The 14,100-nt window shown below is 40.1% G+C and overlaps 1 protein-coding gene and 1 pseudogene across 2 annotated transcripts in view; one reads left to right on the forward strand and one right to left on the reverse strand.

Annotated features, from left to right (window-relative positions):
- MGA (MAX dimerization protein MGA) overlaps positions 1 to 14,100 on the forward strand; it is a 148,901-nt gene that overhangs the window by 7,992 nt on the left and 126,809 nt on the right. The window lies entirely within an intron of this gene.
- On the reverse strand, positions 10,524 to 11,662 carry LOC138444216 (large ribosomal subunit protein uL1-like; annotated as a pseudogene).

The raw sequence follows: 14,100 nt of genomic DNA on the forward strand, positions 1-14,100 counted from the left end.
GAAATAGGTAATTGATTGTTCAGTCTGGAGCCCACAGTCAAAGTCATGGCTGTGAATATACATTTAGGATGTCATCAATACGTAGATGGTGTTTAAAAATCTGGGTCTGGTGAGGTCAGCCAGGGAGGTAGAGAAGAGGGCCAGTGACCGAGCCCTGAAACTAAACTGAAAGCATAGATAGAGAAATAAGTAACCCTTAGATTGTTTTGTATCTGCATAAGCACAGTATTTACTGTGTCTGTATGATACAATATTAAATAAAGCTTTTGAGATGATTGTAATGTAACTTGGGCTTTTCCTGATACATAAACTGATTCTTCAGGTTTTTCTCTCTGCCCTACTTAAAGAGTTTTGTCTCTATTACCTGGGGGCATAAACTCCAAATTTCATAGTTTAGCATGCCAGGCCTATCACTGTTGAACTCTGTCCTACCTTTCTATCCTCTCTTCTCTTTATCATTCCTGTCATGCCCAACATGTTCTGCTTGTGTATAACCCTCTATTTGCCTGATACACTCTTTCTACTTCTCTTTCTGCTCTTTGCCTCAAACTCTTGCTCAGTCTTCTGTGTGTAGCTTACATTTGCTATGTAATTTCCCCAAATTTCCACAGATAAAAGTTTGCTCCTTAGTGCACAGTACTTCCTCAGCTCTGTTGTTGGTACTTTAATTTATAGCAGAATATAAAGTCAGTTGATATTGACTGGCTTTTTTTTTTTTTGGTGGGTAAATGATGTTTATTTTTATTAAAAAAATTTTTTAAAATTTTAATTGGAGACTAATTACAATATTGTGGTGGTTTGGGCCATACATTCACATGAATCAGCCATGAGTGTACATGTGCTCCCCATCCTGACCCTTGACTGGCTTTTTTAATTCATTTGTTTCCCCAGTGTGTGACATGTAGTAGATGTTCAAGCTAATGCTTGGAAAAAGTTTAGAAGTTTTGTTTTGGCAAAAGAGAGTAAATAACTAAAACTTTATCTTATAATACATGAACATATGGATCATTAGCTGAGATTTTTAGGATTTTTTTTACTGGTGAGTTTTGGTTTTAATGATATTTATTGTGATTGAATTTAGCCAGTACAAAGTTTAATACTGTCAAATTAGGAGCCTTAGTTCAGAGACATTTTTAGAGTGGTTTAATCTCTAGAGTTGACTAATGCTTATTCTTTGAAGGCAAGGTATTATAATAGATTTCTTCTATCATTTGCCCACTTTCACACCCACCTTCTCAGTAGTCAGGAATTCTGTTTTAACATTACATGTGTACTTTGAGCTGTTTGCTAGAGGAGAAACCCAATGTAATAAATCCAGTAGAATCAGCAGTACCCACCCCAGGAATGTCTTTAAACTATTGCAGAGAGACAGACTTAATGGTGTGAATTGTAGGTGTGCAGGTTTCAGTCTGTGAGCTCAAGTAGGGTTAATTATTCTGTCATTCAATTGTAGGCATGTATTAAGCACCACCATATATGGGCACTGTATGGGGTGCTGTGGGGGATGCACAAAAGAAAAGTTCTGGTTCCTTGCACACAAATCCCTGACAATTTAGTCAAGGAATTGAAACATAACATTAAAAAGGAGTTTAATCTTAACAAGCGGTGTATCAGTAAGTGCAAAGTACTGTGTATAAATCAAAGACTTTGCATTTCTTAAGCCCATAATTATATTTGCAGAGATATATGGTCTTATCTTGCATCTGTTTCAACATTTTGGCCTGACTTGCAAGCTCTGCATTTTCTCCTGTCCTTCAACATTTTTAGTTTCAAAAAGATATTGTTGATTTCACTCTTTGATGTCATGAAAGCCCTATATGGGAAGAGTGCTCTGCCAGTGCATTGCTTTCCAGCATTTGATTCTTGCACGCCTATAAAGCAAATAGGTAATTTGAAAAGGTAGAATGTTATTTAACCTTTGTTAGTGTGACAGAGGCATCCTTTTATAGTTTTGCTATATGGATAGGTTTCCTTAGACACATTTTCTCCTTCTGCCTAAGGCTGAAGGGGTGGGAGCAGTTGAGGGGGAGGGGAGAAGTGTATAGAACCTAGGGGAAAAAATGTTGTGTGTATGAATATGAGTTTAAAAGTACTTATTTTTGGATTTGAATTATAGAAGCAGTTTTCTTCTCATTTGAGAAGATATGAAAAACATAGATAAGCACAAAAAAGGAAATAAAAATGTCAAATATGCTACCTACCACTTTCAAGGAATCTGCGTACCAGTGCAGGAGGCACAGGTTTGATTGCTGGTCTGGGAAGATCCCCTGGAGAAGGAAGTGGCAACCCACTCCAGTATCCTTGCCTGGAAAAACCCCACGGACAGAGGAGCCTGGCGGGCTACAGTCCACGGAGTTGCAAAGAGTGAGACAGCCTACCACTCACTGTTAACCTTACTGATATGCTTCTAGTCTTTTTTTTTTAAGTGGCAAGTTTTGTTTTTTAGTAAATAAAATATTTCAGCTACCTTTAGATATGAATAAATAATTGCCTTTACATAAGGTGAATCTAGGCAGATTACTCTCAGTGCAGTTCTTCAGTAGCTTCTCATAATAAATGGAATCAAGTGGAGACCAGTTCAGATTCTTTAGCCTAGCAGATACAGCCCTTTACCTTATAGCTTTGGGCTACCCTGGTGGCTCAGTTGGTAAAGAATCTGAGCGAGCCACCTGCAGTGTGGGAGACCTGGGTTAAATCCCTGGGTTGGGAGGATCCCCTGGAGAAGGGCATGGCAACCCACTGCAGTATTCTTGCCTGAAGAATCCTCATGGACAGAGGAGCCTGGCAGACTGCAGTCCATGGGGTTGTAAAGAGTCCGACATGACTGCGTGACTAAGCACACGCACCTTGTAGCTTATCTCATTTACTGTCTGTCTCTCTCAGACACATCTTTGTTAAATCCATACTACAGGTACTACTTTCAGGCCTCTAGACCAGGGGTTGGGAGACTTTTTCTGTAAAAGGCCAGATAAGAAATATTTTAAGTTTTTGGGGTCTTTTTTGTCAATAACTACGAAGGCAGCATGTGTAAGTGAATGATCATGGCTCTGTTCCAGGGAAAGTTTAATTATGGACATTAAAATTTTTCATGTCATTAAAATTTGATTAAATTTTTTTCATCTATTAAAGAATGTAAAAACCATTCTTAGTCTGTGGGCAAATAAAAAAAAGATGGCAGAACATGGCCTATGGGGTTGTAGTTTTCCAACTGTTGTTATAGACTACCATGCTTGCTATACCTCTGCTTGTATTCGGTGTTCCTTCCCCCCATTTTTTTTTTCCTAGGATGACTGACTGTCTTGCTCATAACTCATCTTAGAAGTCAGAGTCTCAGGGAAGTTAGAGCTCTGCTGTTTAGACCTCTATCGTTGTATTTATTTGACTATATTAAAAAATTGTAATAAAATAGAATATAAAATACACTGTTTTAACTAGTGGTAAGTATCTAGTTCTTTGGCACTGTGTTCACATTGTTGTGCAGTCATCATCACCATCCATCTCCAGGATTTCATTTCTCCAGGCTGAAACTCTGTACATATAAAATACTATTTAATTTACCGTTTTCCTCTCACCCTAGTCCCCGCACACCATTCTGCTTTCTGTCTCCGTGAATTTGACTACTGCAAATACCCCACATACGTGAAATCATACAAAATATTAGGTTGGTACAAAAGTAATTGAGGTTTTGGACCGTGAATTTTAAATCATTATAACTAGGTTCAAACAGATCTTTATTAATCAAAATAGGAACCATTACAATCAACACATTTTTGCCAATGAGAAACAAGTTCATTTATTCCTGTAGTGTAAAAATCCATGCTTTGGGATTTGATAATCTCTTGGAAAACATTTTCTGCCTCCTGCTGGATGTAGAAGCATTTTCCCTGCAAAAGGTTGTCTAGATGCTTGAAGAAGTGTAGTTGATTGGCGAGGGGCAGGTGAATATGGCAGATGAGGCAAAACTTGGTAGTCCAGTTCGTTCAGCTTTTGAAGCATTCATTGTACGATGTATGGTCGCACGTTGTTATGGAGAAGAGTTGGGTCCATTCTGTTGACCAGTGCGGGCTGCGGGTATTGCAGTTTTCGGTGCATCTCATCAAATTGTTGAGCGTACTACTCAGATGTAATGGTTTTGCTGGGATTCAAAAAGCTGTAGTGTATCAGACTGGCTGCAGACCACCGGACACTGACCATGACCTTGTTTTGGTGCACGTTTGGCTTTGGGAAGTGCGTTGGAGCTCCTGCTCAGTCTAACAACTGAGCTGGTCACCGCCTGATGTATAAAATCCACTTTTCATTTGTCGCATGTCACAATCTATCAAGAAATGATTTGTTGTTGTTAGGTGGAATGAAAGGTGACATGTCAAAACAAAGAATTTTTCGATTTGTGGTCAGCTCATGAGGCACCTGCTTATTGAGCTTTTTCACCTTTCCCATTTGTTTCAAATGCCGAATGACTTTAGAATGGTCAGTGTTGAGTTCTTCAGCAACTTCTTGTGTAGTTGTAAGAGGATCAGCTTGGGTGATTGCTCTCAGTTGGTCATTGTCAACTTCCCATTGCCTGGCCAGCATGCTTTTCATCTTCAAGGCTCTCATCACTTGCAAAACTTCACAAACCACCACTGCATCATACATTTGTTAGCAGTTCCTGGGCCAGATGCATTGTTGATGTTGTGAATTGTCTCCACTGCTTTGTGACTGATTTTGAAATTAAAAAAAAAATTGCTTGAATTTGCTTTTTGTCTAACATTTTTATAGGCTAAAATAAATATAAATACTAAGTAATGTCATTAGCAAAAAAAAAAAAAGGTGAGAAATGTGCATTAAAATGATGTATAACATAACCACATTTAAGAATGTATTCCAGTATCAAATGGGAAAGGTCAACAATGCAAAAAACCACAGTTACTTTTGTACCAACCTAGTATTTGTCTTTTTGAAACTGGCTAATTTCACTTAGGGCTTCCCTGGTGGCTCAGTGGTTAAGAATCGCCTACCAATGCAGGGGATGCAGTTTCGATCTTTGGGTTGGGAAAATCTCCTGGAGAAGGAAATAGCAACCTATTCCAGTGTTCTTGCCTGGGAAATCTCATGGACAGAGGAGCCTGGTGGGCTACAGTCCATGGGGTCACAAATAGAGCTGGACATGCCTTAGGGACTAAACAGCAAGAATTTCACTTAGCCTGATGCTTCATAGTTCATCTATGTTGTACCATGTGTTAGGACTGGCTGGATAATATTCTGTGTTGTCATTAGTCACTAAGTCATGGCTATTATATGTATATATCATGTTTTTTTGTGTATCCACCCATCTGTTGATGGATATTTGGGTTGTTTCTACGTTGTGGCTGTTGTGAATAATGTTATGAACGTGGGTATATAAACATCTCTTTGAGTCTGTGCTATCAATTCTTTTGAGTATATATCTAGAAGTATTGATAGAATTGCTGGATCACATGGTAATTCTGTTCTTAAAGTTTTGAGGAACTGCAGTAGTTTATCATTAAGACTCGAGTTTTTTTAAAGTAAACCTTTTGGCGAATGATCTTAGATTATGGAAAAGTTGTAGTTTATAACAGAGATTTTCTATGCTCCTCACCCAGTTTCTCCTAATGTTAACGTCTTACCTCACGAGGGCACCTTTGTCAAAACTGAGAAACCAACATTGATATATTACTATTAGGTAAATTCCAGGCTTGATTTGGACTTCATTAGTACTCTTGCTTGGAAACGCCCATGGACGGAGGAGCCTGGTGGGCTGCAGTCCATGGGGTCGCTAAGAGTCGGACAGGACTGAGCGACTTCACTTTCACTTTTCACTTTCATGCTTTGGAGAAGGAAATGGCAACCCACTCTAGTGTTCTTGCCTGGAGAGTCCCAGGGATGGAGGAGCCTGGTAGGCTGCCGTCTCTGGGGTTGCACAGAGTTGGACACGACTGAAGAGACTTAGCAGCAGCAGTTTTCCCAATAATGTGCTTGTTCTGTTCCTGGATACACTTGAGGATATTACATTGTATTTATTCTGTATGTTATTTTATTTATGTTTAATCTTTTTGTTGTTGTTTGTTTCTCTAGTACTTAGTACAGAGATGGTATGTAATAAGAGCACAGTGTTTCTTGAATAAATGATCTCCTTTTAATTTTTCTCTCCTTTTTGGGGGCATGTTCATTAACTGTCCTTCAGGTTTGCTTGACTGATATTTATCCTTGTATCTTTATGTTCCTCTCTGTTTGTGGATAACTTTGATAAAAATAAAATTACAATTAAAGATAGTTGGTAAAGAATGACAACAAAAACTCCAATCAAACTCAGATTCTCCTTTACAAAAGCCACAAAAGTTGATCACTTTTTGCTAAATATATCTGATAACAAGGGAGCTTACCACTTTGTGAGGAAACTTGTTTCATTGTTGAGTAGTTTTAGAGGTCAAAAGGTTATTCCTTATGCTCATTTGAAAACCTTTTGTAGAAACTTCCATTCCAGAACCCTCTAGAATATATGGAATATTCTTGCTTTCACGACAACCTTCAAGTAATTTCTTTAACTTATCTTCATAATTCATCCCTACATCTTAAATCTTCTAGGCAATGATTATGAAAATCATCTTTGATTTTGAGACCAATTATCACTGAATCCTTCCAGATCATGGTTCACTGGCTCCTGACTGTTCTGTGGATGTTGATTTGTTGGTTCTGCTGCAGGTGGCTGTGCTGCCCAAACCTCTACTGCCTGGTGACCTTAATTGGCTACTGATGTTCTTGTGTGATCTTCTCAAGAGCTGACCTCAGTGGTGCCTATGGAATTATCAATGTTGACTTTATAGCTGCCCTTTTTGGCCCATTCTCGTCTCCTGATACCACTAAAGTTCCCATTAAGTTTCCTAAAGGTTAGCCTCGTGCTTTTAATTTCTTAGAGCAGACTTAAAAGGAATTTGAGAGAAGCTTCTCTGCGCTTGGTAGTCTACCCTCACATAGTGCCAGAGGATTCCTTCCTTGCCAGTAGTCTGCTGGAGTTTTTTGATACAGCTCATGTACCTCTACTCTACTGTCTCTCACCACATTAAGAATTCTCTTTTTTAGCTGAGGTTTTGCCTGGAGTGATTGGATATGGCCTGCTTCCTTATTATTTAAGCATGTTAGTTCTAATGTTCTGGGATCCTACCGTCAGCTTTAAAGTCCTCCTGCAAAGAATTCCCTGGTGGTTCAGTGGATAGGACTCAGCACTTTCATACTAGCTTGGCACAGCTTAAAAAAAAAAGCCCTCCTGCAAACTTAACAGCTTATTGCCTACCTTGCCCAAATTCCTCTGGAGAGGGAATTCACTCCCAGCCTAGTCCTTTGTTGCATTTACAGCAAAGGCTGGACATAACATGTGTTGGAAGAATGGAGGAATATTAACTAAATTGTGGTGTTAAAAGTGAAAAACACATATTAAAGTCTTTGCAGCAACTTGCAAAGTATGTTTTCAAAAATAGTGGTAAATGAAGAGTAGAACCAAAAGTGCAGAGATCCTGCTTTAAAAAAAGATATCTAAAAAAACCCCAAACCCTATAAAAATATATACACATGAATATAGAAATTCAGAGTAATACAAAGTCATGGTCAGTAGTAAGACTGTGCTGCTGCTGCTGCTAAGTCACTTCAGTCGTGTCCGACTCTGTGCGACCCCATAGACAGCAGCCCATCAGGCTCCACCGTCCCTGGGATTCTCCAGGCAAGAAACTGGAATGGGTTGCCATTTCCTTCTCCAATGCATGAAAGTGAAAAGTCAAAGTGAAGTCGCTCAGTCGTGTTCGACTCTTAGCGACCCCATGGACTGCAGCCTACCAGGCTCCTCCGTCCATGGGATTTTCTAGGCAAGAGTACTGGAGTGGGGTACTAAGACTGTAGGTATCAGAAATTATATTATTTATTGATTTTTCTGTGTTTTCTGTTAGACTGCAAGCTCTAAGAAGTCAAGAGTCTAGACGGTCTGTCCTAGATCAGTGCCTGGCCTGTAGTAGTTTTCAATAAATCATGTTGATTGTTTAATGGATTAAAATTTGAAATTTTTTTGATTGTTTTATTGTTTAGTGCTATAGTAATGCTTGTGTGTGTGTGAGTCATCTGTCATGTCCAGCTCTCTCTCCATGGAATTCTCCAGGCAAGAATACTGGAGTGGATTGCCATTCCTTTCTCCAGGGGCTCTTCCCAACCCAGGGATTGAACCTAGGTTTCCCGCATTACGGGTAGATTCTTTACCATCTGAGCCACCAGGGAAGCCCTATAGTAATGCTTATTGAAGTTAAAAACGAAAATTAAAAAGTGAATTCTCAATGATTTCAACCTTTTAAAAATACATTATAGTATCTGAATATTCTTCCCACCCTTGTTGGCCTTCTTTGGTCCTCTTAAAAAGTGGTGGCTCAAACAGGATATACTAGTACAGATTTTGACAGGCCAGCCCAGTGAATAGAGGAATATTTTCTACTCAGGTTCTGGTAGAAAGTGTACACAGAAGAACTGTACAAAAAGGATCTTATTGACCCAGATAACCATGATGGTGTGATCACTCACCTAGACCCAGACATCATGGAGTGCAAAGGCAAGTGGGCCTTAGGAAGCATCACTACAAACAAAGCTAGTGGAGGTGATGGAATTCCAGCTGAACTTTTTGAAATCCTAAAACATGATGCTGTGAAAGTGCTGCACTCAATATGCCAGCAAATTTGGAAAGCTCAGCAGTGGCCACAGGACTGGAAAAAGTCCTTTTTCATTCCAATCCCAAAGAAAGACAATGCCAAAGAATGTTTAAACTACCGCACAATTGCACTCATCCCACACACTAGCAAAGTGATGCTCAAAATTCTCCAAGGTAGGCGTCAACAGTATGTGAACTGAGAAATTCCAGATGTTCAAGCTGGTTTTAGAAAAGGCAGAGGAACCAGAGATCCAATTGCCAACATCCAGTTGATCATAGAAAAAGCAAGAGAATTCCAGAAAAACATCTGGTTTATTGACTATGCCAAAGCCTTTGACTGTGTGGATCACAACAAACTGGAAAATTCTTCAAGAGATGAGAATACCAGACCACCTTACCTGCCTCCTGAGAAATCTGTATGCAGGTCAAGAAGCAACAGTTAGAACCAGACATGGAACAATGGACTGGTTCCAAATTGGAAAAGGAGCCCGTTAAGGCTGTATATTGTTACCATGCTTATTTAACTTATATGCAGAGTACATCATGTGAAATGCCTGGCTGGATGAAGCACAAGCTAGAATCAAGATTGCAGGGAGAAATATCAGTAGCTTCAGATATGTAGGTGACAACACCCTTATGGCAGAAAAGTGAAGAGGAACTAAAGAGCCTCTTGATGAAAGTGAAAAAGAAGAGTGAAAAGCTGGTTTAAATCTCAACATTCAGAAAACTAAGATCATGGCATCTGGTCCCATCACTTCATGGCAAATAGATGGGGAAACAGTGGAAACAGTGACAGATTTTATTTTTGGGGGCTCTAAAATCTCTTCAATTGGTGACTGCAGCCATGAAATTAAGACACTTACTCCTTGGAAGAAAAGTTATGACCAACCTAGACAGCATATTAAAAAGGAGAGACATTACTTGCTGGCAAAGGTCTGTCAAAGCTGTGGTTTTTCCCGTGGTCACGTATGGATGTGAGAGTTGGACTGTGAAGAAAGTTGAGCGCTAAAGAATTGATGCTTTTGAACTGTGGTGTTGGAGAAGACTCTTGAGAATCCCTTGGACTGCAAGGAGATCCAACCAGTCCATTCTAAAGGAGATCAGCCCTGAATATTCATTGGAAGGACTGATGCTGAAGCTGAAGCTCCAATTCTTTGGCCACCTGATGTGAAGAACTGACACATTGGAAAAGACCCTGATGCTGGGAAAGATTGAGGGCAGAAGGAGAAGGGGATGACAGAGGATGCGATGGTTGGATAGTATCACTGACTCAATGGATATGAGTTTGAGCAAACTCCAGGAGTTGGTGATGGATAGGGAAGCCTAGGATGCTGCAGTCCATGGGGTTGCAAAGAGTTGGACACGACTGAATGACTGAACTGAATGGTGGGAGTATGGTTTATTAAGTGAAAGTGAAAATCTCCCAGTCGTGTCCGACTCTTTGTGACCCCAAGGACTGTACAGTCCATGGACTTCTCCAGGCCAGGATACTGGAGTGGGTAGCCTTTCCCTTCTTCAGGGGGTCTTCCCAACCCAAGGATTGAACCCAGGTCTCCTGCATTGTAGGCAGATTCTTTACCAGCTGAGCCACAAGGGAAGCCTGGTTTAATAAGTTGGGGCTTCCCTGGTGGCTCAGAGGTTAAAGTGTCTGCCTTCAATGTGGGAGACCTGGGTTCGATCCCTGGGTCGGGAAGATCCCCTGGAGAAGGAAATGGCAACCCACTCCAGTCTTCTTGCCTGGAGAATCCCATGGACAGAGGAGCCTGGTGGGCTACACAGTCCACGGGGTCGCAAAGAGTCGGACACGACTGAGCGACTTCACTTTCACTTTCTAGTATAGGTGCTAGGGCTTGCCTGTGGCGTTGTTAATGTATAAAACCCAGATGTTCTGCCTATTTTTCTTGAGCAGTGACTCCAGGAAGTTGACAACTAAGTGGATGTTGTACACAAGCTCATAATCTGTCATCTTCACATGGCCAATAGCCACTGCCACACATAGCACCTTCTTCGTCTGGAGTTTGATCATGGACTTCACTTCACTAACTTGGCCATCATGTTCTCATTGTGAATCAGCAAGGAACGAAATTTGCCAGCCTTATTCAGGCCTGGGCCCAGAATTTGTGGGGTCTGCTGAAGACTGAATCATAAAGGCATCATGCTTCTTGGCCAGCTTCTTGACCAGTTTCTTATTCTTGTTGAGTTGGTTTAGCACCAAAATGTCCACATGGGGGGATATCTGCAACTTTGGCCTATTCACAGTGCTATCTGTCTCCTCGAACACATATAGAGACCATGGGGCAGGGAGTGGGCTTGAGCCTGACTGTGCCAGAGAAGCATTTGTCCTTCTGAGGGTTGTAGTTCTTCAGGCTGACCTGAAGCTTCACCACTCCAAAAACTTCCAGTGTTTGCACTGGTTCTGTGCAAGACTTCCCACACTAACTCCTAGAGGGTGTCTGGGGAGATTTTGCTGCTTGGGGTTCTTTGTGTTGAAATAACTAGAAGAGAGCCACACCTCCATTTTTAGAGTTTGTTTTTGTTTTTAGGTTAAATTTACTTTGTTGGTATTTAAAACTTTAGTTTTGTTAACACATTGTAATAATTTCCAGGTCTTTCCCAGTGAGTATTTACCTGCTGATAGAACTGACCAGCTTGCCTGCACTGGAAGTGCTAAGTAGCAAAACATTCAAAAATTGGGCAGCCAGAGAATAAAAGAAGTAAAACCTCTGCAAAATCTACACATTTTCTAATTATCCTCCAGATAATTTAGTGATGATTATCCATTTACTAGGTGTGTTCTTCAGAATTCCTGAAGTGGCAGGAGGTTAAGTACTTAGATAAAAATCAGAAACTGACCTCTTGGCTTTGTCTTCAGATAGTATTGAAAATCTGTTTTTTTCCAGGAAGGTGTGCCATTGCAGTCTTACCATTATTCTCCAGATGCTTAGCAACTGCCAAGAGCCCCTCATTTTTCATGATCTTCATTGGCTCTCATATTCATGGACCAGGAGTTGGCAAATTTTTTCTGTAAAGGTTCAGATAGTAAATATTTTAGACTTTGTAGGCCTGAGGGTCTCTGCATTAACAACTCATCTATGCTGTTGTATCATAAAACCAGCCATAGACAATTCATAAGTGAATGCATGTGATGATATTCCAGTAAAACTATTTACAAAAGTAGACATCAGGCCTAGTAGTGTGATGACCCCTATCAACCGCCACCTTCACCTTCATTAAGAAGATAAAATAGTAGAACTCTATGGTGGAACTCATTTTCTTTTGAAAGGCCTTGAATCTTTGAAGGACTTGAAGGGCTTCTAACTTCCAATATTTGTTTTTTTGAAAATCCTTTGCTTTTCTAATTTATTGATCCTTTATTTAAAAACTAATCATTTCCTGCCCCCCCCCCCCCCCCCCACCCACACACGGCCAGTCTTTTCCTGGTTCACACTACTTTCTGTGTGCCTCTTAAAAGTTACTTAACTTTTTCCACATCAGTACAATGGAGATAATAATATCTACTTTAGGCTTGCTGTGAGAATTGATTAGATAAGAATGTAAAGTGCTGGAGACAATGCTTGGCATATAGTAGGCAGTTAGTAAGTATTTGCTGCTATTATTGTCAACATTATCATCATTTTACAAACTGAAATGCCCTTCTCAGTGTTTTTGACAACCTGTTACTACTTCCTGGTCCAACCCTAATGGCAGAAAGAGAAGAGGAACTAAAGAGCCTCTTCATGAAAGTGAAAGAGGAGAGTGAAAAAGTTGGCTTAAAACTCAACATTCAAAAAACTAAGATCATGGCATCTGGTCCCATCACGTCATGGCAAATAAATGGGGAAACAATGGAAACAGTGACAGACTTTTATTTTCTTGGGCTCTAGAATCACTGCAGATGGTGACTGCTGCAGCCATGAAATTAAAAGACGCTTGCTCCTTGAAAGAAAAGCTGTGACAAACCTAGGTGTTACTTTGTCTGTCTAATCAAAGCTATGGTTTTTTCCAGTGGTCATGTATGGGTGTTAGAGTTGGACCATAAAGAAAGCTGAGTGCCAAAGAATTGATGCTTTTGAACTGTGGTGTTGGAGAGATTCTTGGAGGAGTCCCTTGGACTGCAAGGATATCCAACCAGTCTATCCTGAAAGAAGTCAGTCCTGAATATTCATTGGAAGGACTGATGCTGAAGCTGAAGCTCCAGTCCTTTGGCCACCTGATGCGAAGAACTGACACATTGGAGAAGACCCTGATGCTGGGAAAGATTGAAGGCCGGAAGAGAAGGGGACAACAGGAAGATGAGAAGGTTGGATAGCATCACTGACTTGATGGACATAAGTTTGAGCAAGCTCCGGGAATTGATGATGTACAGGAAAGCCTGGCGTGCTGCAGACCATGGGGTCACAAAGAATTGGACACGACTGAGCAACTGAACTGAACTTCTATCTCCTGGAACTGTGGGGTCCCTATGGTGTGAAGTCTTGATTTCATAGAGAAAGCGTAGGATAGCTTGAGGTGATATTCAGGGCTTTAGGATTAAGGAGTGGGAATGGAATAGTCTGTATCCCTGAGCCTAATATATAGGTTGAAGCCCATATGAATTTCATCCCAAATTGCATTTGCTAAGTTTAGATGGAGATGTCAGAATCCATATATACCTTTTTTCACCCAGGTGACTCCTTATCAGGATTATGCATGTTAGTGTCAACCAGGTTGTTTTCCAAGCTGTTAACTGTATTTATATTTTCAAAATGAAAGCTTTTCAGCACTGCAGATTACTTTTCAGTTCTTTTTAAAGTGTTATAACTGCCTTTTTAATTTTAAATAGTTCTAGTTCTTGCAACCAGCATTTTATATTGCCAGTAAGAATTTAAGATAATTAGAGCAATAGAGCTAACCAGTACTGATGCCATTTTGAAGTAGTAATAGATTTGATAACAGATTTTTCCAGATTGAAATGTTCCATGTAGAAGCATACTTTATTTTCTCAAATTCTCCTTAATTTCATTTTTAGAGAATACTCTGCCTTCTGAGTGGCATGCTAGTAAAGATGTGGCTAGGAACAGACATTCTTGTGTCATCTTTATGGGAAATAGGGAATCATTGTAAAAGTCATCAATTATTATTTGTTTAAGCATTTTTTATTTTTGACAAGCCTAAAAATTGCATGAGATATACTTGTTTTCCCCCAGAAATTCAGCCTTAATTTAGCTGTTTATTTTACCAGTGTATGGTCCAACATGATAGGAATTCATTCTTACTCTGTGAAAAATAGCTTCCCCCTAAGGGTTACTTACAAACCAGACGTTGTGTTAGGTACCATTATCTAATCTCCTAGGTGGTCTCTTCCTCTTGACTGTGTTCTCTTACAGTATATTCTTAATATAGCAGCCAGAGGGATGGTGTTAAATCAGAGATGCTGTTAA

The sequence above is a fragment of the Ovis canadensis genome, chromosome 7 (genome assembly GCF_042477335.2).
Source record: "Ovis canadensis isolate MfBH-ARS-UI-01 breed Bighorn chromosome 7, ARS-UI_OviCan_v2, whole genome shotgun sequence".
Classification (NCBI taxonomy): domain Eukaryota; kingdom Metazoa; phylum Chordata; class Mammalia; order Artiodactyla; family Bovidae; genus Ovis; species Ovis canadensis.